Raw genomic sequence first — 27065 nt, 5'->3', positions numbered from 1 at the left:
GTGGTCGAACAGAGGGATCCGGGAATAGAGATACATAATTACCTGCAAGTGGTGTCACAGATATATAGGGTTGCAAAGAGAGCTTTTGTCATTTTGGTGTTCATAAATCAAAGTATCGAGTATAAGAATTGGGATGTATGGTAATGTTGTGTAAGACAGTAGGCACTTTCAGGTGGCCACAGTAGCCGACTGTAAAGCTGCACATTGTACTTCTGTGCGGCTGTCGGGTGGCCATCTGAAAGTGGAGTACTCGGCCAGGAGGTCTATTTACCTAACCCTTCTCCAGTAGGTGTAATATCCTGCTCGGCATATCCCCCGTTGCAGCTGAAAGCGACAGGGGCTGCCAGGGGGCGGACTGATGATGTCATGGTGACGTCATCAGCCATCGACTCTGGGTTTCCTAATTTTTTTTAGCACAGCACATGGTAAGTTAAACAAGAAAGTCTGCAGATCCAATATCACTTTAAAACATTCATGGAAGATTGAGATACTCCAAAGCATTGTGTTGTTAATTAAAGACACTTGAACTGTGTTTACTAAAACCAATGTAGGAATGGTGACAACCAAGATGCGCACAGGAAGTTTCTATTTAATGACAATTGGGTCGTGAGCAATTAGTTATTTTACTGATGTTGTACGATAGATAAATATTGCCAAGTCGCTGAGGACGTTTATCGTTTCAACTCAAAGGCAGCACCTTAGACGGTGGACTGCTCTCGCTGTGGGATGTTGTCTTAGATCCCTATTTCAGGGACTGCTGAATGAACAATATCCGGGTTGAGGGTACCTGATTGAAAAGTCAGCCTCTTGTTAGGATGATTCAGTAGTTCTGTTCCTGTCTATTTCGTTATCAATATTTATATGAAACCCAAATCCTTTATGTTCTTTCCTTCAGTTGTTTGTAGTAAGGCCATTAGAACGCAGATTTTCTTCATTCAGCCTTATTTAACTATTGATGTGTGTGTGTGTGTGTGTGTGTGTGTGTGTGTGTGTGTGTGTGTGTGTGTGTGTGTGTGTGTGTGTGTGTGTGTGTGTGTGTGTGTGTTTGTGTGTGTGTGTGTGTGTGTGTTTGTGTGTGTGTGTGTTTGTGTGTGTGTGTGTGTGTGTATGTGTGTGTGTGTGTGTTTGTGTGTGTGTGTGTGTGTGTGTATGTGCGTGTGTGTGAGAGAGAGAGAGAGAGAGAGAGAGAGAGAGAGAGAGGCTGTGTGCTGTGTTAACATACTAAAAATCATTTTCTGATCATTCTCAGGAAAAGCCATGAAATCAGTTTGAGAGTTTACTCTGAAAGTTATATAAAATATCACATCCTCATCACCAAACTCACTTTTAGTTGGATTTGCTATGCTCTCCTTTCAATGCCGTAAAGAACTTAGCATGAAGTAATAATTAGGGAATCCTGCACTGACTTTCCTCTCACTGAGGACCTGTTCAATAGACAGGTGGATAATTGCAAAAGTTACATTGCAAGCGGAGATTCGCTTATTTTGAAACAACCCATCACCTTCTTGTTGTGCACATTCTCTTGAAAACCTTCTGAACATGTTAGATTTGAGTTGATCTGAAGGGATCCTCATTGAAGCGCAGCTGTATTTTGTCACGTATTACATTTGAGGATATTCATGAACTCAGTCTTTCCACTGAAGGTGTTGCTTCCCGCATCAAATCCTCGAGGAATTAACAATCTCCTCTAATCCCCAGGTGATCATTTCACCATCCACTTTTTAGACCTAAATTTTAGGCGTGTTTCAATTGCAAACCAGTTTCTATCAAACTCGGATGGCAGGGAACCACTCAATTTTACGTTGGATGAAAGTACCAGTTGACTTCAAAAGGATTTCACAGTTTTGTTTTAAACAGAAGAGTATTTAAATGTGTTCCTGAACATCGCTGCTGTGGGTCAGCAGTACAATGAACAGTCCAATTATTCAAATGAGAATTGATCGGGAACCTGAGAGATGCAAGGTGAAATTCATTTGTATAGCTGCAAGTAAAAAATGCGCTAGATCCGAAATCAAAATATATCATTGATTTGTTTTTTTTTGGCTGAGCTCTGAGACTTTGATTGGGTTTTGATATTGATTGTTAGATGCCTTGACGCGCTGCAAATGATGTCAAGGCAGCATGGGCGTGACTAGGCCATAGTCCCGAGGAGCCGGTGTTCGCTGGAAGTCAGCTATCCATCAGCTGGCACGTTCAGAAAGGTGCCCTCTCCATGGCCACCTGAACGTGCCAGCTGCACTCCCTCATCCGCAACTGCTGGTGCATAATCTTCAGTGGAACACCTGAAAGTGGCTTATATTGAGGCCAAATTTGGAGTATAGGGTTCAGTTTTTGGTCACCTAACAACAGAAAGATATTAATAAGATGGAAAGAGTGCAGAGAAGATTTACTGGGATATTGCTCGGACTTCAGGAACTGAGTTACAGGGAAATGTTAAACAGATTAGCATTTTATTCACTGAGTGTAGAAGAATGAGGGAAAATTTGATGGAGATATACAAAATAATGAAGGGTATAGAGAGAATGAGTGCAAATAGGCTTTTTTTCCCCCACTGAGGATAGATGAGATACAAATTAGAGAAAATGGGTTAAGGATGAAAAGGGACACATTTATTAATTTAATTTTTGATTTAGACATGAAGCACGATAATAGGCCTTTTCAGCCAACGAGTCCACGCTGCCCAATTTAAACCCAATTATCTATGCCCCTGGTATGTTCAAACAGTGGAAAGAAACCAGAGTCCCCAGGGAAAACCCACCCAGACATAGAAAGAATGTACAAACTCCTTACAGATTGTACGGGATTCGATCCACAGTCCCGATCACTGGCGCTGTAAAGATGTTGTGCTAACCACTATACCAACTGTGCCACCCAGGGGAACTTCTTCACATTGCGAGTAGTGGGAGTGTTGATCGTGCTGCCAGCTGAAGTGGTGAACGCGGGCTCAAATTTTACATTTATAAAAAAATTTGGAAAGGTACATGGATTGCAGGGGTACAGAGGCCTATGGACTGAGTGCAGGTCGGCAGGAATCAGCAGGATTATAGTTATGCACAGACTAGTAGGGCTGAAAGACCGGTTTTCTGTGCTGTAATGTCCTATAGTGGTGTGTTTCTAAAAGTACAGGTGAATAGGTGTTAAATGTACTTCCCTTTGAATCTGTTAAGTACAGTTAAGTTAAAACTGTGTAAAGTACAGCATAAAGAGGCCATACAAATCATAAAATAGTATTTTTTATACTAAATACTATTTCAGAAGTTTAAGAAATCATATATTTTTTTATTTATAGTGTTTATATATTATTGTTGTGGTTTTATTTTTCATGATTTTTTAAAAAGATTTCTATGCTGGGCTGTGCTGTTTTGTGAGGCTTGACTAGCTTCACTCTCCCAGACTGGTTCAGCTAGAAGAGAAATTGCAACCATCTGCAAATAATACCCAAATTCAAACATTTCTGTCTACTGAAATAAGAGTTGAGATTGCCTATATTCTGTAGTTTTGCACTAATGCAGTTCCTAGCCCATTTTATTTTGATAAAGCAACCAAATATGATTTCCTTCTAATGGGTTCCACATATCCAGACTGTTATGAAAAGCCTTTCGTTGTTTTTTTTAAATCAACCTCTTGTGCATTGTTTGCCTCTCTGTGGTGCTGTGCTGAACTGAACTGCATGCTAACTAATTCTTCTTTCTTGATGCTTGTTTGTATAATCTTTTTAAATAAAATGATGCATGTCTTCAGAAGATAAGATAAGGTGAAACATTACTATTTTTTAGCCAGAGGTCATCAGGAAATGACCTTTTGTCAATGTGGTATTACATTTTCATTTTTGAATGTACTGTTGAATCTCAAATTATCTTTCGAAGGTAACATTAGAGCAAATATCTTTTTACAATTTAATCTCGGTTAAACCAATAATAATTTCTTGTAATTTGATACAATAGTCATTATATTATCCTGGATGATTATTACATTCTCACTCACTAGGATTACACAAAAGCAGTAAGAAATGACAGCATGAATATGGCTTTAATATAGTTCAACATTCTTTTATTGTCATGTTATAAAATAAGTGCATTATTACACAAGATTGGCTTTAGTCTGGTTGCCCTTACAGTCAGAGAAAGAGATGCAGAAGAGAGTCCTCCCAGAGTTACTGAGTGTCCATGGATTTGTCTCCAGCACTCTTGAAACCTCTGTAGCCAGTTTTCTATCCAAACCATCAGCATCCTGAGCTCCAGATCCAAATAGCCGACATGATCATGAAGCCTTCATCACCCTCGATGCACTCTCGTATCCTGTTTTCCAATCCCTCATCCCTCTTCAGCCAGTTTCATGCCGGTTTCCAGCAGTCCACTGCCTACTTAGATAGTTTGCTCCTTTTGCCCACCATTCTCTATGTGAAAAATTTGCCCTTCAGATCCTTCTTAAATCTTTCCCCTCTTATTTGTCCTCAGTCTAGAGCCCTGTGGCCATTGCTGTCAAATATTCACCAATATACTTTCAGAATGTGTTGTAGGTTTCTGTCTCTCTTCTTCTTTGGCTTGGCTTCGCGGACGAAGATTTATGGAGGGGGTAAAAGTCCACGTCAGCTGCAGGCTCGTTTGTGGCTGACAAGTCCGATGCGGGACAGGCAGACACGGTTGCAGCGGCTGCAGGGGAGAATTGGTATTACCCCTTAAAAGGCAGTAATTTCCAGACGGAATTAAACGGAACATTTTTTTCCTAATTTAAATTAAAGCTCTGACCATGATTACTGTCCTCTCTGGTAAGTGAACACATGAGAGACTGCAGATGCTGGAATTAGGAGCCATAAGCAATCTGCTGGGAGAAATCAGTGGGTTGGGCTGGATCAGCGGGACCACCCCCAGAAGATTGATTGTAGTTCTTGACAAGGCCTCTGAAATCTTTTATATCTCCATTAAACCTCCCCATCCTTTCCTTTTCCAAAGAAACAGTCCTTGCTTCAACAGTCTTTTATCCTAATTGTTCACCCCGCACAACACCCCAGAAAATCAGTTATATGAGGTATGTAGTATGTATATAATATGTATGTATGTATATAGTAGTATGTATGTAGTATGTATGTAGTATGTAGCATATATACTACATTCACAACAATAGGCCTTTTCACATCGTTGAATCTAGGCGACCCTCCTGGGACCTGGGTGAAAATCTTCCAGGTAATGTTGCAATATGAAAGACCCGAGAATGTTTTCACACCACAACCTTACCTGGAAAATTTGCAACTGGGCACTTTAAGGGTCCCTCCCCAGCGATGACATCATGGGTTATGCGTTATACATTGACTGGAGGAAGAAAAGATAGAAATGGCATTTGCAAGCAAAGCATATACTTTAACCCACTTGTTTCATTCTCAATTTAATAGCCATCAGCATGTTTTCTACCAGCTTGTTTTGCCATCGCTATATCTCCACCCTGTTTGTCTTTTACCTTGGGGTTGCACTCATTTCTACCCCCTCCCAACCTGTCTGCATGACCACTGTTCATTCCGAACTGTTGTTTGCATTGATTTCAAGTGAGATACTTTCTGTCTTAATGTTCAGTTCCACGATCCCTTGCAGAGTGCTGTCTCTCCTCCTCTCTTATTCACTTTATTGGAGTGCGTCTGTATGACATGTGAAGATCATGTTGAAATCTCTGTGATGCTCCAGGAAGGCTCTGCTCAAGTTGTAGTGATGTGAGACATTCCATAAAAGAGAAGATTGGTGTCAATGCCCAAGTTTCTCAAGAGAAACACAGGAGGCATTTTACACCCTGAGCTGAACTCTGGGTTTAACTATTGTAACAGCCAGCTCACAAGCCTCTGCTGTGATGTGTTTTATATGGAGTTAATTGTTGTAAATGTAAGAGATACTATGATTAATGCTGTTCTATTTTATCGCTAAAATAATGATTGTGTGGCACATATATAAAAATAATGACCTCAGGCACAAGAACATAAAAGTAAGCACAGAAGCAGAATGACATCGCCATAAGTACACGCAGTATTCATAACTGTAAATTGTATATCTACAGGTTAAAAGGTGATACAGAGACTGCTTTTGCAAGGGAGATGGGGTGAGCTGAGTTGAGGACATTCATGTATGATACCTCTAACGATTAAGTATATTTATAGACACGCTGTTGTTAGGATTGAAATCCAGAGACGGACAAGATGATAGATAGACAGGGATGAGTAGAGTGGGAGAGGCAGTGCTATTTTGGTTCCCCATATCTAGTTTGGACAGTCACTTGCACCTAGAGCATGGTAGGATAGCAAATATGTCATCTCCATCCATACCCCATCTCTTGCCATATTCGTGTGTTGTGATCGCTTGGTGACATGTTGGTTAGTGTCTCTCAAATTCTCATCTGCTGTCTTACTTACTTCAAGTTCAAACTTTAACAAAACAAAAGGGAGTTGATGATGAGGGAACTTTCTTCCCATGAGTGAAAAGGCCATTTGAATTTGTTTTCACTATATCAGACATTGTTGGAATGTTGCATGAATATCTGTGGTATAATTCTTTATTTTGATTGCCTGCATGCAGGCGCTGATGTCACAAAGCTTCCTGGTAAGCCATTTGTTGATTCACATGGCTGGAAAGGGATTGGCAGGTAACTTTGGCCAGGCTTGGAGGCTACCCCTGACCTAGGTCTTGGATTACTGGAAAGGGATTGACAGGTAACTTTGGCCAGGCTTGGAGGCTACCCCTGACCTAGGTCTTGGATTATGGTCGATTTTGACTGGCCCTGCCTGGTCTGACCTTCTCATACTACGGGATTCCTAGGTAGGTAACTGATGAAATTTCTTGGTTTATCCACCTGTTCACAGTAGTGTGAAAAGGCCTAATGACAGGGGTTTCCCAGTGGCCATCCATTTCAATTCTGCACTCCACTCCCATACTAACATGTCTGTCAAACAAAGATCACCCATAAATTGGAGGACCAACAGCTTATTTTCTGTATGGGCACTCTCCAACCAGATGGCATTGATATAAACTTCCCTTGTTCCTGCTAGCGTAATCTCCATACTCCATCTTTTCTCCATTCTTCTGCCCTCATTCCTCCATCTCCCCACCCCTTCCCTCTCCATTCACAGAGCCTGTTGTAACTATTTTCCTTTATAGTCACTTGCAGAAATTAGAATGTTGACATTGTCTATGACTCATTCAAAGAAATCTGTACTAAAGTTGAATTGAATTTCCCACAGTTTATTAAACATTATATAAGTTACTACATTATTACAAGTCTTTAAAAAAACATGCTTCTATTGTACTAAAGCTGTGATTAAACAATTAAATAATTGAACGGTCAATAAAAATGATCAGAACAAAGCTAATTCCTTCCATTTCGTAGAACAAAGAAAATCAAAAGTGATAGTTTATCTCATATACGCAGAGAGAGAGAGAGAGAAAGAGAGAAAGAGATAGATAGATAGAGAGAGAGAGAGAGAGAGAGAGAGAGAGAGAGAGAGAGAGAGAGAAAGAGAGAGAGATCGCTATAACTTTGAAGCAAGATGTTATTACGAAACAGCATGAAAAATGTCAACATCTATTGGCAGCTTGCAGAATTTGTTTGCAACTTGCTTTTTAACCCCTTCTATACTGGCCCCAAATTATTATGGCAAAATAATAATAATAATTACTATAATAAATAAAAAATCAAACATAGTTCAGCATAGTATTATAGGTTAAATTTCAAGAGAAAGTGAAAGTCAATCATCAAAACTTTCTGCTTCTAGTAAAAGACAGATTTTGGTAACGGTTGTTCAGAAAGACAGTTTTAGTCATAATCTAAACTTGATATACATGTTCTCTTTTGTCCTGGATGATATCAACAATCTTTCCTATCAACCAGGAATTTCAAAGCCCTGAATGGCCTATGCCATTAATTTCCTTTTTTCAGATTTGAAATTTCATCACCAAGCTTCTAATTTTTACAAAAGCAGATTATTACCATCTCACATCAATCATTTCTTTACCTTTTCTTGAGTATCAGGATCACCATTTTTTTTTGTGGTAGATCTCCTTGATGGATGTTATCCGATTGAAATTGAACAGGAACATCGCTTGTTTGTTTGTTCTGTTTGCTACGATTCAGAAATACTCTTTTAAATCTGAGCATCCATGCTGTTGCTCTTTTCAAACAATGTCAGGATGAGAAGTAATGTATTAAGTAGTAACTGATATTATCTGAACAGCATTTGCAGTCTTACTTTTGATTTCAGGATCTTCCAGTAAAATATATTTTAATTTATCAGGATTTTGAGGCCATGCTTTTTGAGGCTGTAGAAGAAATTGAGGCCCTGCTGCCCCCATTTCATTTTTCAAAAAGACTTGGCATTCAAACTTCGGAAAGCCAGGTCAGCAGGATTGTTAACTGCACATAATGCATCTGAATGCACTCAGACACAAGTGAGAAGTACAAACACATTTTTAATAGCTTACAATCAATGGCCAGTATACTCAATAGTCCTCAGGTGAATCTGAGTTAAGGTGAGAAAACCAGGATTGATATTGGGAGTAGGTGAGGGTGGAGCCAGGGGAGGAACTGGCCATCTGAACAATACACAGACACTGAATTCCAGTTCACTGCATTCACCCCTTCCTTCAGAATAGAGCCTGTGGGTGAAAAACAGAGATCATTCATATAAAAAAAAACTTTATACTTTACAAATATTTACAAGATAAGTCTGTCAGCAGGTCTAGTCATTCTGTTCAAGTGCAGCAGTACTGGAGGATTTTGGGCTTCCTGAACCTCCTGGACTCCCTGGGTGGTATAGGGTCAGTGGGCTCCGGCTCAGGTCATGGGGTGGATTGGACCACTTCCCGAGCTGTGTCCTCCAGGAACCTGAGTTGGGTACTCGGTAGTTCCTGGCACACTTGAGGCATCGGAATCTCAGTTTTGGCGGGTGTTAGGTCTCTGATCGAGACGGTGTCCTCTCTGCTGTCAGGGTCTGCTATGTAGGCATACATTGGGTTGGTGTGCAACAGGTGCACCCTCTCGATCAGGGTGTTTTCTCAGCAGGACTGGCCATGGTGCCATCAGCCAAGGCAGGAGAATTGTCCAAGACATGGATTTCCTCTGGAATGTAAACATAAGCTCGTGAGAAATTGTGTTGGTCACCATGCAGAGAAGCAAACATAGAGAGGAACACTGTGGTAGGACTTTTTGCCAGTGTGAGTCTGGAAGGCTTTTGGACAGGAGAGCCAATTCACAGCCTTCCATACAGTCGTGTTCTCTTTTTCATCTTGTCCATTCCCCCAGGGATGGTAGTTATTTGTCCTGCTTGAGGCACTGCCCCTTAGAAGCTGGTACTGATGTAGCTCTTTGCTCACAAATGATGAGCCCTGGTCACTATGAATATAGCTCGGATACCTGAACAGGGCGAAAATAGAATACAAGGTCCTGATGATCGTGGTGGTGGTCATGTCTGTGCAGGAGATGGTGAACAGAAAACATGAATACTCTTTGATAATGTTGAGAAAGTGGGGGTGTGGCAAAATGGCATAGGACGAAGACATGTGAAATCACCTCTCCCTAACTGGACTGTATAAAACCCGAATTTATTGGACTGAAGAAGATTGTGAATAATTGGGGAAAGATTCTTAGTTTCTGAAGATGAAATAAGTGAAGAAAGGTGAAACACTACAATCCGAAAACTGTACTTTAAAGTCTTGGAAAAAATGGAATAAGTTGGGTCTACCGGACAGAAGAAGCTTCAGGATCAATTTTCAATGGAGCTGAAGACACAACATACATCTCCGGCTAGGATGGGGGAGGCATCAGTGTCCTCTGTGCAAGGAGTGGTGGAAGATGGCGCCGGTGCAACTTCACTTGTGCCAGTCCAGGACGTCCATGGGGATGCCGCGATGTGCGCAGCTTGAGGCATTGAGGAGTGCGGAGGAGCCTTGGGACATGAGTTTGAGTGCGTCAGCACACCTTTGGGTGAGCTGGCCCGCAATGATGCATCGTCAATGGAGGCCTGCTATTGCGCAGTCAGCACGATGGGCATGCATGCAATTACACGCATGTGCGAGATCCTCTACCAGATCTGGACAGCAGGGGGGCCCGGCATGGAGGGGGATCCAGACCCGCAGCCAGGTGGCCAGGGAGGAGGTCTTCGTGCCTGAAGAGGAAGAAGAAGAACAATTGAATTTTTGGATGAAGAAGATCAAGAATTATTAATAGCTGCTGCCAATGCGATTGAAGGTAGGCTCAGAACATTAAGACACCTTCTCCTTATGTTAGGTCCTTCACCAGTTTTTTTTTAAACTTTATTTAAGATTTTATAACATGAATAACATATAGGATTACATTAAAAAAAATTAAGAATAAAATAATAAAATTACAATACAGTATCAGTAATCTAAATAAACTATACCCTCCCCAATAATTATTACACATTAATAACCCAACTCAAATTAGTCCAACCCCCCCTTCCCCCCCCAAAATAGAGTGAAGAATTAATAAAGTTAATAATATATGTGAAAAAAAAACCCACTTACAAAAAAAAAACAAAAACATAACCGATTAAAATACTAACAAAAAAGAAAAGTAATTAATACTAAGATATCAGACTTAATACTTTTTTTTTGGATCCTTCACCAGTTTTAATGAGTCCATCACCAGGACCTGATATAGTGACAATATTTGAAGAACTGACAAAACAAAATGATAATATGATGAAATATATGTCAAACAGTTCTCATAGTATTGATGAACTGTTTGCTGACATTAACGTAAAAATATCTGATATGTCAGGAGAAATTACTTTGATGAAAATGGATGTTAACAAGTGTCTAGCTGCTGTTGATATAGTCCAAGAGAGAATTAAGAATGTTGAAGACAGAGTTTATCAAATTGAAGAGCCGTTTATTGGATGGCAAGTTGAGAAGAGAGACTTTTTGCAGAAAATTGATTCATTGGAGAACCAGAGTAATCAAAATAATAATAAAATACTGGGTCTCCCGGAGGGTATTGAAGGAGTGAATCCTACAAATTTTTTTAAGGATTGGATTCAGATATGTTGGGGACTGAAGAAAGAAACCTTTTCCAGGTCAATCTCTGAGAGCAGTATTGATTAGATGTCTTAGATATCAAGATCAGGAAATTATTTTACATTTGGCAATTCAACAGGCCCATATGACTCAGAGCCCTATAATGATTCAGGGTAATAGGGTTTTTTTTAATGCAGATTTAAGCAAAGAGGTTATTCAGAGATGTAAGGAATTTAACCCAGCTAAGGCAGTGTGGTGGAAGAAGGGTACAAATTCGCCTTTCAATATCCTGCAATGTTGAAGGTATTTTATGGGCAATATCAGTCACAATTCTTTCAAAAGGTGCAAGATGCATTAACTTTTGCTAATTCTTTGCCAGATTATAAGCTGACTCAAGATTTTTTAACAACACCTTTGGTGAGACTGGGAATGGAAAGAGGAACAAAAAGCTGGAAACTGGACAAATGATGGATTTGCAGGAGGGTCCTCAAATTTCACCTGAATCACCTATATATTTAGTTACTGTGAAGTCTGGTCAGGGGGAGAAGGATGACCTGGCTGTTTCTGAAGTCGTCAGACACTGGTGGTATTGACCACACCCGGTTAATAGAGAGAGGTAATGCTTTAGCAGTTTTTTTTTGGGGGGGGGTATTTTTGCTTTAGATTTTTTAAAAGTTTTTTTTACATAAAGGAGTTTTATTTTTTTTGATTTTTTTTTTCAGGAGCCTTTATTCTAATACTGTATTTTGTGCGACGTGCGTGGATTGTAGTTATTAATATGTCTAGTTTGAATTTTGCTACTTTAATGTTAAAGGTTTGAATAATCCAATAAAAAGAAAGAATGTTTTGGCTTAAATTAAGAAAATGAAAGTGGATATAGTTTTTTTTACAAGAAACCCATTTGACTGAAAAATAAGATTTAAAACTAAAAAGGGATAGGGTTGGAAAGGTTATTACATCTTCTTTTAATTCTAAGGCCTGTGGAGTTGCAATTTTAATTCATAAAACATTGCCTTTTATATTGGAATCAATTTCAGAGAAGAAGTGTAAGGTACTGATGGTTAATTGTAAAATTTTCTCTGAAGCTTGGATATTTTTAAATGTTTACACTCCTAATATGGATGATGAACAGTTTATTACTGAGATTTTTATGAGTTTGAATCAAGCGAATGATGATATTTTATTGGGAGGAGAATTTAATTGTTGTTTGGATCCTTTGTTGGACAAATCTCCAAAATCTTTAAAAAAAACTAAGATGGTGGAATGTTTGGTAGAGGTTATGAAATATTTGAATTTGGTAGAAATTTGGAGAAGACTAAATCCGACAGAGAAAGATTTCCTATTTTATTGCCAAGACATGAATCTTTTTCTAGAATTGATTTTTTTAAAAATATCAGCTCAATTACAGGGGAGAATAATTAATGTTGAATATAAAAGTCAAACGTTTTATGATCATTCACTTTTATTAATGTCTTGCACTAGTTCTGATATGGTACAATCTAGCTATAGGTGGAGGTTCAATCTAGCATTGTTAAAGTGACCCGAGTTTGTCTCTTTTATAACGGATCCAATTATGTTTTTTATGCAGTTGAATGAGAACTCAGTGCAGAGTAAGTTTACATTATGGGATGCATTGAAAGCATATTTAAGGGGATAAATTATTAGTTATACTACTAAATTTAAGAAGAAATATTTGGCAGATAGTCATAAATTTGAGTAATAGATCAAGGTTTTGGAGAAAGATCTGCAGAGATATGTAATGGAAGAAAAGAAGATATGGTTATCTAATTTGAAAATGTGCTATCATACTTTACAGACATACCAGTATGAAAAGTTGATTCAAATATCTAAACAATGCTATTATGTGTTGGGAGAAGGAGCTCATAAAGTATTAGCTTGGCAATTGAAGACAGAACAAGTTTCTAGGATGATAAATTCAGCAAGGAAAGGTTCAAGGGTTAAATCTCAGGAGATTAATGATGAATTTTGTTCTTTTTATCATGATTTATATACTTCAGGGATTGAATAAGATACTGATCGAGTAGAATCATTTTTGGCTGAGTTAGACCTTCTGTTTTTGAGTGATCTAGATACTGATTGGGAAATTAAAGAGGTATTACAAACCATGCCTAATGGAAAAAAACACCTGGATTTACTTTGGAGTTTTATAAGGAATTTTAAGATTTATTACTTCCAATATTTTAACAAGTATTAACATCTTCTCTTCTAGAGTCTTTTTCTCGAGCCTTGATTACAGTTATTCCAAAAAAGATAGAGATCCTTTGAAAGTAGCATCATATAGACCGATTTCTCTGTTAAATGTAAATTTAAAAATTGTTGCTAAAGTGTTGGCAAATAGAATTGTGAAATATTTGCTATAATTGATTCATGTAGATCAGGCAAGTTTTCTTAAAAATCATTACTCAATGGATAACATTGTTAAATTAATTACATTTATTAATACATCTAAAAACGAACATAACCAACCTTTCATAGTGGTCTTGGATGCTGAAAAGGCTTTTGACTGGGTTGAGTGGCATTATTTGTTTAAGGTTTTGGAACACTTTAGGTTTGGTCCACTCTTTATTGGTTGGATAAATGCCTTATATAATAATTTGTTAGCTAGAGTGGTGACAAATGGACATAATATAAATGCTAAAATTAAACTACAAACATTAAATAAATGCTTTTTGGGGAAAAGGTTAAACATTGTTTCACAAGCTATCAACTGTGTTCTCTACGTATTGTCAGCACATGTAAACATTATCAAGGATTGATACAGGGAAAAATAACGTAGTTCAGTAAATTCACATTTACATTTCCACTATCAAGGATAAAATAAATGCTAAAATGAATCTGCAAATATTAAATTCAATACTTTTTTTGAACATTAAACATTGTTTTCACAGCAATGAATTGTGTCATGTATTTGTTAACAGCACACGTAAAAAGTTTTCAGAAGTTGAAAAATATACTTTTCACGCCATTGCTTGGGAGGGGGGCAAGGGGGGTCCAACTCACCCCTACCAGGCAAAGTCAAGAAATTGAAACAGCCTATGGTCTGGCCGCTGTGGCATGACAAACACACCAAATCCTCCCATATGTTTCTTCCTTTTATTGTGTATGTTTTTAGTGTCTTGTGTATGTGTGGTTACTAATACGTTCAGTGTTAAATGGGGTGGGATTGAATAAGTAGTGTATCAGTAATGCTCAAGTTTTTTGGTAATTAAAGCTATTTAATCACTCCATCATGTTGATGTGATTATTGTGTGCACCACATTACAGTTCCAAAATGTGTGGGTTTGAAGCATCTGTCAACCTTGAAGCCTTCCAGCTTAGGAGGATCCTGTATCCAACATGTCCAGTTTTGTAAAATGGGTTCTGATATCTCATCATCCCAACCAATCTTCTTCCTACACAGATTTTTCAGGATCGTGTTGGCAGTCAGGACAACTATGCCAACATTCCGACCTAGAGGATCATATATCAAACTGACTGTTGATAGAATGCCCCTTCTTGTGAGAGGCCAATCATTCAAATTGAACTTAAAAACATGACAATGTAACAACAGGAAGGTTGTCATGGTCTAAGTCCAAATTCTTCATTTCTCTTGCCCTTACTTTTTTAGGTATGGCAGCCAATACCTAACGACTGTAACTTGACACTTTGGTAAGTAAAATACCTTCTTTGAAACAGATTGTTCTTAACTCATTCAAAAGAGCTAGTGCTTCCTTTACTGTAGTTGCAGAAGTAAGATAGTCATCCACATAGAAGTTATTCCTGGCGTTTGAGAGCTAAATTTTCCATATTGTCCTCAGCACACTGCCTAAGGAGAAAATTTGCACAACTTGGTGATGAAATTTCTCCAAATAGATGCACTGTCATTTTATATTCTACCACATTCTGATTGTGGTCTCTGTCAGGCCACCAAAGGAAATGTAACAAGTAACAGTCTTCATTCGGTGTTTTCACCTGATGGAACATTGCTGCAATGTTTGCAGTAATGATGACAGGTTCTCCATGGAATCTAATTAAGACACCTATTGATGTATTGGTCAAATTAGGACCTTGTAAGAGTTGAGATTTTTTTTACGATCTCAACTACATATATTTCCTAAGAGGACTGAAAAGAATTTAATTGATATAATTTTTAACTTTACAATCTTTCTATCATGGTTCAATATCTAACATTTATGATATGTTGTTCAGAATGAGAAAATCTTGGGAACAGGACCTACTGTGATGCACTATCGAGCAGAAAAGAAGACACAAATGTAATGTCTGTTCTTCAGGCTTTATTCCACACAAACTTCCACAGAGCTGGCTGTGAGAGTAGCTGTGCTGGCTCTGACACTGACCTCGAGGAGCCGGATGTAGCTTATATCCCAGAGGGTGATTGGCAGCCGACCAAGTGTTGCCTTGTCCTCCAGTGCTCTTCCTGCAGGTACACAGTATTTCCCCTACTGTAGTCTAGTGGTGTATCACCACACCTACTGTTTTTAATTCCTGAAGAAACTTGGAATGCAATTTTCAATTTGGTTAAAACCTCTTCTTTATGTGCCTCCCACTCTCTCCTACAATTTAAAGTAGTCCATAGGGCTCACATATCCAAAGTCAAACTATCACATTTTTATATGGATGTATGTCCTCATGATAAATGCAACAGTGGAGATGCTTCATCAATTCAGATGTTCCGGACATGTCAGAGTCTTAAGAAATATTGGATCAAAGTATATTAAACTTTCTCTGCACTTTTAAAGTTAATTTTAAACTACATCCCTTAACTGCTTTATTTGGTATTGTTGGAGAGAGTGACATAATGTTAACAACATCTGAGCTACATGTATATGCTTTTATTTCTCTTATGGCCAGGCAGGTGGTATTGCTCAGATGGAGGGTCATTACCTGCATAATTATGCTCAATGGCTATGTGATGTCATGTCATGTTTAAACTTAGAGAAGATTAGATGGTCAATTTAAGATTTGAATTTAAATGTTAAAACACTGTGTGGACTCTTTTTGAATTACTTTTATAATCTTTTATTTGTTATGAAGGTAGAAATGTTGAATAATAGAGGTAATTCTTATCAGAGTGAGAATTCTGCTTTCAATTTTTTTTTGGCCAAACTGCTTCTTCCTTTGTAGAGGGTTTAGAGTTTCCTTTTTTTTAATAATAAAATAATATAATGTTAATACAATATAATCTGTATGATTAAAATGTGGGGTACCTTGGATCAAATTTTATGCTCATTGCCAAAATGCTTCTTAAGTAAAAACATAGCCTGTTTGAATCCTTCGTTTGGGACCAATATGCTGGCAACTCTTTACAAGATTTTGTGGTTGTCCTCTCTGGAACTGCTGAAAAGAATATAAACAACCTTCCATGCTTTGACACTTAATTTCAATACTGGATTCAAAGTTTTTCATAAACGTTTGGAGTTGAAGTGGGTCACCATCAAAAACTGGAATTTTTCTCTTGGGAAGAGAAAAGAATGTCTGTAATTGAATTAATGATGCAGCCAATCCATCTTCCCTTCTCAAGCCTGCGAGATAGTTACTTTATTCACCCGGATTTTGATGACCTGCCAGGAGCAGAGATGACATTCTGCTTCAGAAGGCAGCATTAGGCTCACATTTCTGTCTGATAGGATTATTAATGCAGTTTTAGATTTGGCACCATCATGCCTTAGCCTGTCAACTTCAGGACCAAACACATCTTGTGACTGTAGCATTGGCTCAGGCTTGGTAGCAAACATTTTCTTTCTCTGTTGTCCTTCCTCAAAATGTGACTCCAAAGCATTAGATGCTTTAGATAATTTACTTCGAGCACCACATGCCTCTAAGCCTTCTAGTGGCTTCGACTTGGCCTGATTAACAACAATTCTTTTATCCAGTTCCAGTAGCTCCTTTTGCCTTTTTAGCTGTCCTTCCTCCTATGGTGGTACACCACCGGCCTACTGCAGGAAGGTAAGGGGACAGGACAACACCTGTCTGGCTGTCAATCAGTCATCCTGAAGGGATCAAGCCCCACCCAGTCGGGTGCCAATCACCCTCCGGGATATAAGCCTGCGCCGGCCTCCTGAAGCTCACTCAGAGTTACTGCAACTACAGCCAGCCTGGCTCTTTGTGGATTAGCCTGTTGTACAGTCTTTACCTTGTGTGGCTAACAGCGCATCACACCTCCCTTATTAGCTGCTCCTCCTGCAGCTCCTTTTCCATTCGCAGCTGCTTTTCTTCTCTTCATAGCTCCTCCCATTTCAGCACCTCTTCTCTCTGTAGCTGCACCTGTGTTTTTCCTATCTGCTCCTCCCCTTTTCTAAGTCTAGTCTAACTTGAAGCATTTATTTTTCTACTTCAAGATCTGCCACTTCAGCCTGAACCTTTACACATATAAATGCAATATTTGAAACACTGGAGATTACTAAACCTGCTTCCAGCATTTGACACACTATCCTTTTGTCCTATTTCATCTTGCATGTCAGATGTTGCCTGAATATCTGACTTTGTCTCCATTTTGGATTGCCCATCCTCCACATCACCATCTTGTGGCACACTTTCAAACACTTCCAAAGGCTGCTTTCCCCAGCAGCAGAAACCTTCTGCTTTTCTATTTCTTCATTCAATCTTGTTTGAAGAGTCGCTTTGTTTCCACTTGTATCCAATTACTGCCTTTGAAATTCTTCTTTAAGTTCCATTTTATTCATCTTCTCAACACATAGCTCCTTAGGGGTAGCCTTCCCTTTGACGACTGCCATGTTATTCATACAACCGATCGTCACACTCACACATCAAACATTCACAACAATAGCTCCAAAACCAAAACAATCCTCAAAGGGTAAGCACCAGTTTCTTCAGACTGTGCTCTAACTTGCAATAAACACACAGAGGAATCCTTTAGTAAGGCTTACTTCTTCTTCATGGCCTTGGTAATGCTTTGATGTTTGTACCTCTTTCTTCAAAATCCTTTAAACAGAACCTAATCAAATCAGTCTAAATTCCAAATCTAATTTCCAATTTTTTATTGTCTTAAATTCCATCTTTTATTGACTAATTGTTGCGACTATTTTCCTTTATAGTCACTTGCAGGAATTAGAATGTTGTTGTCTACGACTCATTCAAATAAGTCCATTCTAAATTTGAGTTGAGTGTTCCACTGTTCATAAAAACATTATATCAGATACTACATTATCACAAGCCATTAAAAAATTTGTTATATGCTATTAAAACAGTGATTAAACAAATGATTAAATGATCAATAAAAGTTGTTGGAACAAAACTACTTCCTTCCATTTCATAGAACAAAGGAAATCAAAACTGACTGTTTATCTCAAGCACACAGAGAGAGAGATAAACTTGAAGCAAGATGTTACCAGGAGACAGCATAAACTATATCAACATCAACATTTGGGCAGCATGGTTGGCATAGCAGTTAGCACAACGCTTTTACAGTGTCAATGATTGGGACCGGTCCTGGGTTTGAATCTTGCGCTATCTTTTTATGTTCTTCCACTGTCTGCATGGGATTTCTCTGAGGGTTCTGGTTTCCTCGCCCCCTTCAAAAACGTAACAAGGTGTAGGCTAATGGGCTGTAAATTGAGCGGCACAGATTCATAGGGGCCAAATTGGCCTGTTACAGCGATGCATATTTACATTTTAAAAAAATAAAATTTTAAATATCTACTGGCTGCTTTCAGAATTTGTTTGTAACTTGCATTTTAACCCTTACAGAGGCTTCCCCCTTCCTTTGTTTGCTGATATTCCCTTCTTCCCTAATACACGTATTACCTCCTGCCTTAGGGATTGTGCACCTCCCCTCCCCCTCTCACCCCACACCATTTCGTTTAGGCATTTGCCAACATTTTGCTCACACCTTGATGAAGTGCTCAAGCCGGAAAAAAAATGGTTATGTATCTTTGTCTTTGCTATATAAAGTAAACTGTTTGATCTTCTAAGTTTCTCCGGCATTGTGTTTTTTTTAAATCTAGCTGAGTAAAGTTTAAACATGACCTCTGGCTGTTGCATTTTGTGCCTTGACCAAATTTGTCATCTTTAACTACCAACCCTATTACCTTCAAGAGTTTTGGAGACACACTTCAAGATCTGCCTGTTCCACCACACTTCTCAGTGCACTACTATTTTCCAGTGATTCATTGCTTCCTTCGTCCACTCCAAATAATAATGTAACCCATCCCTAGGCTGAATCACAATTGTCCATCTAGTAAGCCCACCGGTTGATCGGTAACTGATAGACCACATTACCAATTTTGATCTCATTAGTGGACTACCAAACTATAACCACTACAATGGCACTAAAATAATTCAAATTTATCATGAAATTCAGGGGATTCTGAACTCAGCAGGATTGTATATTTTTGCAGCCCAATGGTCACTAAAATTCAGATTCACAATTACCTTTTGTTTACTGAGACTGAATTAATTTTAACTCATCTTGTAATTTTTTTTTCCCCACAGATTCAATCAGCTATCGCTTTCATTGGTCAATCTGCCTTGCATGGAGACTTGCTAAAATTTGATGTAAAATCTTCCAAATCTCTGTGACCCTCCTTGAGTGTCTAAGCCTTCAACTAATTTAGTCAAACATAATCTTCCATGCTGTATCTCCTTGAATAACTTGCACATTTCTCAATGCTGATCACTCAAGGATCTTTCCAATAATTTGGCCCCCATTGCTATCAGGTTGACTGGCTTGTCTGTCTTAATATATCAGAAGACTAGTTTATCATCTAATTTTCTTGTTTAAATAAGCCTGCAATAGAGTTTTGATTGGTTGAACCACCATAAAACGTAATCAGAACAAAGATGATCTCCAGAACGTTGGCTAGAAATCACTTTTTCAGCAAAGGGATTTCAGAGAGGGTGGTTCTTGGACATTGTTCATTAAATCCATACATTGGGCTTGCGTTTTTGGTGTATTGGAACAGTTTGAGGAGATATCAATGAAAAGATCAAATGGTAGTTCCATTATGAATGGTATAAAGTTACCAAGAGTCAATAATTCTTAATGTTTACTGAACAACTTAAACCATTTTATTCCCTTCTGTTTCTTTGCACAATTAAAATATGTTTAGAAATAAGATCCATTTGTGTCTATTTATTTTATGCACAAATCATGCATTAAAAAGTGTTGTGTCCTTGCTTAAAAGAGTTCATGGCCATTTCTATCAGTAAACCTGTCTATCACAAAATTAGACCAGGCATTAACTTCCAAGATTTCCCTTTGGATATTGCAAGTGTGCTGATGTTATTAACCTACACATCTTTGTATTACAATAGAAAGTGATACCTCTAAAAAGTTGCTGCCATGCAAGTTGAGTTTTAATCCTCCTACATAGGGCAAACAGCTAAACAAAAAAAAATTACAATGTTTGTAACTTTTTTGTGACTTTATAATTATCATTCACCCCATGTCTCATTTTGCACATTTGAAATGCCTAAGTATCAAATCGAATTTCAAGTTCAAATGTATTGTCAGATACATACATTCAACCTGAGATTCTTTATCACAAGATCTTAAGATCACAACATATCAAGCAGAAGTAGGTTAATCAGCCCATCTCGTCTGCTCTGCCATTCTATCATGAGCTGATCCATCTTCCCATTCAGTCCCACTCTCTGGCCTTTGCCCTATAATACCCTGACTAATCAAATACCTGTCATCACTGCCTTTAATACACCCAATGACCTCGCTTCCGCAGCCACTTGTGCCAACAAGTTCCGCAGATTTACGACCATCTGGCCAAAGGTATTTCTCTGAATCTGTGTTTTAAATTGACACCCTTTTACTCCCTACCATGGGAAACAACCTTGCATCATCAACCCTGTCCAGGCCTCTCAGCATTCAATATGTCCCTGCAAGTACAGTTTAAGAGCCCACAAATATTTCTCATATGCACACCGGGCAGAATTTATTAGAGGCATGAATTGTACTCAAGAAAAAGATAGGTGTAGAAAAGAGAGAAATGTAAACCTCTGGTTGAGTGCAATCGTTGCATCTGATCTGAAGCTATAAAGCAATTTTGGGTTTCTTTGTGAATATTGTGATAATTTATTTATTTGTAGGACAAAAATGGCAGCATAGTTCTCTAGAGAAGATAGAGAGATGTATTTCTTTCAATTGTCAATGTTGTGCAGGAATAATTCTTCAATATTATTCAAACACTGGGCTCCTGTTGGAATATGGGGAAATAATTTAACTGGGCACTTGCCATTTTAAGCTGGCAACTTAAACCACCCACCATCAAAGTGGGAATGATAAACAGACAAGGCTAACAAGTGACTCAGTTTAAAATATCTAATAATCAAAGACCTTGTTCAATTTCCAAATAGGAAAACTTATGAAATTTTAACTGAATGTATACTTCTTAGAATTATTGTCAAATTTGTCCACAGAATTTTGTGCATTCAGCTAGGAAACAACGGAGGATAAAAACCTTTATGCTGTTTTTCATCTTCTCAGTGGGGTAAAAACACAAATAGCCTCTTCCCTCACTCCCACTCAATGTCCTGACAGTGAGTTGGTGAACTCAGCACTCATCATTTGATGCCACATTTCAAATCTTGCAAAAATCTCTTTTCTGTTGTTTGATCATTTATTTTCCGGACAAGCATTTGTATCTTTTTGCTGTATTTGAAGTTATTCCAGATGGTCATGGCATAATTGCCAAAAGAAATAAATTTGCCGAGTAAAAGAGAACATGAAGAGGAAATTAAATGATGAATAATTGAGCTGATGTCTGTTTGACGCTTTTCAGTAGGGGCATGCCATGAAGCTGAGTGCAACCTTCTGTTGTGTTCAATGTTTCCTGTCTAGGACAAAAAATTTCTATTCATTTGACAGTAATTTTACGAAGGATTCAACTTATCAGAGAATGAGTTTGTTGAGATACAATGCACAGATACACTGAAATTCATACTTGCTTCAGCCACACAGGTATGCAAAATACACTAACTCCTATGGTATAAATTAAATTACAACAATATGCCATGTCACAGAAAAAGGGATAATTAATGCACATTTGCAGTCAGGGCAAACATGCAATGTTTCAATAGTGTTTTAATATTAACATAAGAAAAAGTAAAATGATTTGAATTGTTTACTATTACAATACAGTTAATGATCTGTTTTGCATGCTTTTGAGGCAGATCAATCTATATTATTTCACAAAAGTTACTCTTTAAAAAAAATGCAAGATGTCAAGTTACATTAAGTCAAAGAGTTCAGTGTACTTTGTTGCAGGGTAAAGAGAAAAGTACAGTTAAATCAATGCAAGGGTATCATCCTTTGCCAATGAGAGGTCCATTTCAGTGATTAGTAACAGCAGGAAAGAATCTGCCCTTGAATCTGGAGGTTCATGTTTTCTAGCTCAAATACCATCAGCCCAATAGAAGGGGAGGAGAAGAGAGAGTGGGATTAGTCCTTTAACATGTTACAATCTTCCTGAGCAGTGGAAGATGTAGAGGGAGTCAGTGGAGTGGAGGCTGGTCTGCCTAGTGGGCTGAGCTGCATTCAGAATGCTCTGCTATTTCTTGTGATCCTGGTCAGAGAAGTTCTTATGTGTAGTATGGTTCCCATGTGGGACGCTCTCCTGCAGGAATCTGGTTGGAATCCCTCCCCACATCTGGCAAACAAGGTCAAGACCATCCACTGTGAGCACAATACCTTGTCATTGGCCCTTCGAACAATATACAGCTTGTCACTGTCTCCTTTAATTACCTGTCCTAGTTTGGCCATACCTGTGCCTGATCCCACTGGCCGACTGGGGGTATAAAGCCCAACACATGGAGCAGTTGGATCTCTTTTCCCCTGAGGATGAATCCAAGCTCCTCTTCAGATCACGAGTTAGGGAACTTATTTTGATGGATACGTACCCATGGAAAACACGATTAGCAGAGATCTGTGCAATTAAGCATCAAATCTGTGATTAGCAGCTGTCTGAATATTTAACTGTGGGAACTGCGAGTAATAACGAGTATAGATTTTTTAGCTCTGTCCAATGCAAGTGTATTGCATGTGTGTATGTGTGTGTGTGCTCACAATCCCAATGATAACATTTCCTCGTGGGCAAATGAAGGATTTTTGTTGCAATCAACTTGCCTTCAGACTTGTTGCTTCTTAGACCCACCAAACCTATTCCTCACATTATACTGTACGAAGCTGTGATTAATCTGTCAGAAATGGTGAGAGACATTGGGATCATGCTGAATTTCTTAAGGATTATGAGAAAGTGGTGCCCTTTGTTAGTCGCAGCTTTTCATGTTGGACAAGGTCAGTGTGAATTGTGTAAAACACGAGTGCCTGCAGTCATCATGATTGAAATAAAAACAATATACTAGAGAAAGTCATCAGGTCAAACAGTGTACTTCGTGTAACAGAGATAAAGATACATAACAAATGTTTCAGGCTTGCCTCCTTTATCAAGGTATAACAAAATGTAGGCAGATGTCCAAACAAAATGGTGGGGCGGGAGTGTCAAGTGGAGGAGCAGAGTCCAACAGGTGGGAAGTAATAGTTTGATCAGGGAGGGAGCGCAAAACAGCAAACAGGGAGAGAGAAATGGCTCTGTTAATGGAGAGGGAAAGGGTGGAGAACAGGAGGAAAGAAGGCAGAGGGAATTGGAAGGGAGTGAAAACATGGAGTAGGCTAGCAGAAACCAGAGAACTTGATGTTAATATCATCCAGTTGGAGAGTGCCAGATATTAAGCGTTGCTCCCCCAATTTATGGGTAGTCTTGGTTTGCCAGTACATGAGCCAATGGACAGACATTTCAGCATGGAAGTGGGTGCAGTATTGAAATGGTTGGCCACTGGGAGATCCCTGACAACGAGGCAGATAGAGCAAAGGTGCTCAGCAAAGTATTCTCTCGGTCTGCTGCTGGTCTCTCCAATGTAGAGAAGGCCACAGCAGGAGCACTGGATGAAATACATGTCTCCCACAGATTCACAAGTGAAGTGTTGCTTCACTTGAAAGGACTGTTTGGGAACAGTGTGATTTAGCCAAGTTGTTTGAAATTTCTGCTAAATTTCTTGATAATATCTCAAAATGTTAAAGGAGAATTCCTCATCCAATTGAATTTGTGCTTTGTAAGTCACAGACTTTTGAGCTGCCCAGGTATAAGCACCTCCATCTTCTCAGATGAACTGGAACTTTCTGGAGAATGTGAGTGAGATGCAAGTGAAATTAGTAGGACATTCAAAGTATGTTTTGAGCAAAATATTTGCTCTTGATTCTAGCCAAAAAGTAATAATCCAGAAAATTCTCAGTGCCTGGAGAATGCAGATTCTCTGCACCTTGGACCTTCAGTTGTCTGCAGCCAAGTTGGTTCAAGGTTGAGCGAATACGCAAAAGTACTGGAGAAATTCAGCAGGTCATGCAGCATCCAGACGAAGTGAAAGGCAAAATCAACTTTTCAGCTCCTTCCAATTTTGGGCTCAGGCCCGAAGTATCAGTTGCCTTTTACTTCCCAATGGATGCTGTGTGACCTTTCTGAGGTTCTTTAGCACTTTTGTTTATGGCACTGGATCCCACCATCTGCACATTTTCTTGCTTAACTCAGGCCTGCAGCTGAATGGCTGACTCCCAGCATATTCACCAAGGCCAGGCAATGGAGGGGTGCTCCTGATGCAAATGATCAGATGCACAAGGTCAGAATGGTTTTTGATGGCTGGTGAGACCCCATCCTCAGGCTGTAAGAAATTTAAATTGAATGTTTTTGAATGCAACTTCTTCAAATCCCATTTATTCAGAGAGATACAGCATAGTAACAGGCCCTTGTGTCCCATGAGCTTGTGCTTCCCAATTACACCCATATGACCAATTATCCTACCAACCCTGTATGTCTTTGGAGCATAGAAGGAAGTCAAAGCATCCAGAGGAAACCCATATGACCAAAGAAATGAATAAACTCTTTGCAGACAGCAGTGGGTTGGAACCTGGGTTGCTGGAGCTTTAGTGGCATTACACTAATAACTATGTTAATTTATTTAATAAGAATGAAAGCAAATGTACACTTAAAAACAATTAAAAGTGTTAAAATCAAATCAGTTAATTAAATCAAATAAAAGTATGCACTCAACTCCTCCTCTTCATTTCAAAGGAGGAGAGAAAATGTTCAGTGGGTTCAGAAAATGGATTCTCCGGTCCGGTCCGAGAGCTGGCAAATCTATGGAGGTTTAGACTGCCAAAAATGTGGAGCCCCATCAACAGAGTACAGGTGTCCTGCAGAATGGCCAACTGGACCTTTTCACCCTAATGCAGTGCCTCGACACAGTGGTGAGGAAGAATTAAAGCAGGACTTTCTGCTTGGTTGCTCCTCAAGGATAAACTTGCTGGGCCATTGCAGGAGCCTTCCACTCTGTATCTCCCTGTCAGATCGCAAGCTCCCACAAACACTGGAGCTGCACCATCTGTTCTGGCAAGAGCACCATTTCAGCCCACAATGTGAGAATTACATCCGAAGTAAAATGATTTGTCACAAACATGGCAATGATGACAGCCTGCAAACATATGCCATGAATAAGATGAACAGCGGAGCAAGACAACAGTTGTTAGTGCCAATGCCATAATATCTGCAGAATGCTGCAGGGCAGCACAGTTAATGTACTGGTTAGTGCAATAATATTACAGCGCCAGTGATCCAGGTTTGAATTTAGTATTGTCTGGAAGGAGGTTGCACGCTCTCCCTGGGTCTATGTGGGTTTCTTCCAGGTGCTCTTGTTTCCTCCCACCTTCCAAAAACGTACGTGGTTTGTTAGTTAATTGGTGTATTTGGCAGCACGAGCTCATGGGCCAGAAGGGCCTTTTACCATGTTATATGTCAAAAATTAAATTTAAAATATAAATATAACTATTTGATCTAAAGCACTTTAGATCAATTTTCATTTTAAATATTTGTGAGCTGACTAATGTGTTTTACACTCCAGTGCAACATCATGCCTGGAGAACAAGAGCAGGGACGTCATGTTACAATTGGACAAGTTGTCAGTGAGACCATGTTCTTGACACCCTGCCATAGTAAAAGATATCATTCCACTGGAGAAGGTGCAGAAAAGTTTCAAGAAAAGGTTACTGGGACTGGTTGGCTTGAATTACCAGTATAACTTACTTTATTAAATTAGAACTTTCCTACGGAACCTTTCGTAAGCCCAAATGGGGCAAAGTGAAGAAGTGATTACTATTGATTCCTGTGGGAAATTTTTTAAGCATTCCCAGATACAAACAAAATTAACAAATAATACTGAGATATAGTAAAAGCAGCCTATATAAAGTAGAAATAATGTGTATATAGTATAGTTTCATTTTCCAGAATCGGGAAGACAGTGAGTTTTGACAGCCCTACCAGTCATTTGTCGACAGCCTCACCAGCCTTGAGCTGACGGCCTTGCTGGCCACCCTGTGACAGCCCTGCCAGGCACACACTGACAGTCCCGCTGGGTGCTCTGTGACAGCCCCACTAGCTGCACCCTGACAGCCCCACCACCAGCACTGTGACTGCTCCTCTGGCTGCTTTATCATACAAGTGAGAATCCTTTCATAAAACCGAACATAGGTTTCTTCTTAAAAGTGAATTAGTGTAAGGCGAGGATTCGTAAGGTTGGGTTTACCCATATAGGTGAACCTTAAAGAGATGTATAAAATCATGAGTACCATGGATATGACAAATAATAAAGGCTTTTTTTCCAAACGATAGTGGAATTTAAAACAAGATGGCATAGATTTAAGGTGAGAGAGGAAAAATTGTGAATGATACCAAGAGAGGCAGGTGGGGACAGGTTGTGTTGAGGAAGTCGAGAGTCTGCAGAGGAACAAATGGGTTGGGAGAATCGACAAAGAAATGGCAGAAGGAATTCAGTGTAGGTAAATGTATGGTTATGCACTCTGGCAGAAGGAACAAAGAAGTCAATTATTTTCAAAATGGGGAGAATATTCATAAAGTGGAAACCCAAAGGGACTTAGGAGTCCAAGTGCAGGATTCCCCAAAGTTTAACTTGCAAGTTGAGTGAGTATTAAGCAGGGTGAATGCAATATCAGCATTCATTTCG

The 27065-nt window shown here is 39.0% G+C and overlaps 1 long non-coding RNA gene across 1 annotated transcript; it reads left to right on the top strand.

The window, feature by feature from the left end:
* The first annotated feature begins 6607 nt into the window (after positions 1 to 6607).
* On the top strand, positions 6608 to 20069 carry LOC138739850 (uncharacterized). Its single transcript, XR_011342522.1, has 4 exons — positions 6608 to 6794; positions 14635 to 14675; positions 15216 to 15450; positions 19479 to 20069. It is a non-coding gene; the product is annotated as an uncharacterized lncRNA (long non-coding RNA).
* The last annotated feature ends 6996 nt before the right edge of the window (positions 20070 to 27065 follow it).

This window comes from Narcine bancroftii, chromosome 1, assembly GCF_036971445.1.
Source record: "Narcine bancroftii isolate sNarBan1 chromosome 1, sNarBan1.hap1, whole genome shotgun sequence".
NCBI lineage: Eukaryota > Metazoa > Chordata > Chondrichthyes > Torpediniformes > Narcinidae > Narcine > Narcine bancroftii.
The sequence above is the reverse complement of the archived record's forward strand: the minus strand, read 5'-3'. Positions and strand labels throughout refer to the sequence as shown.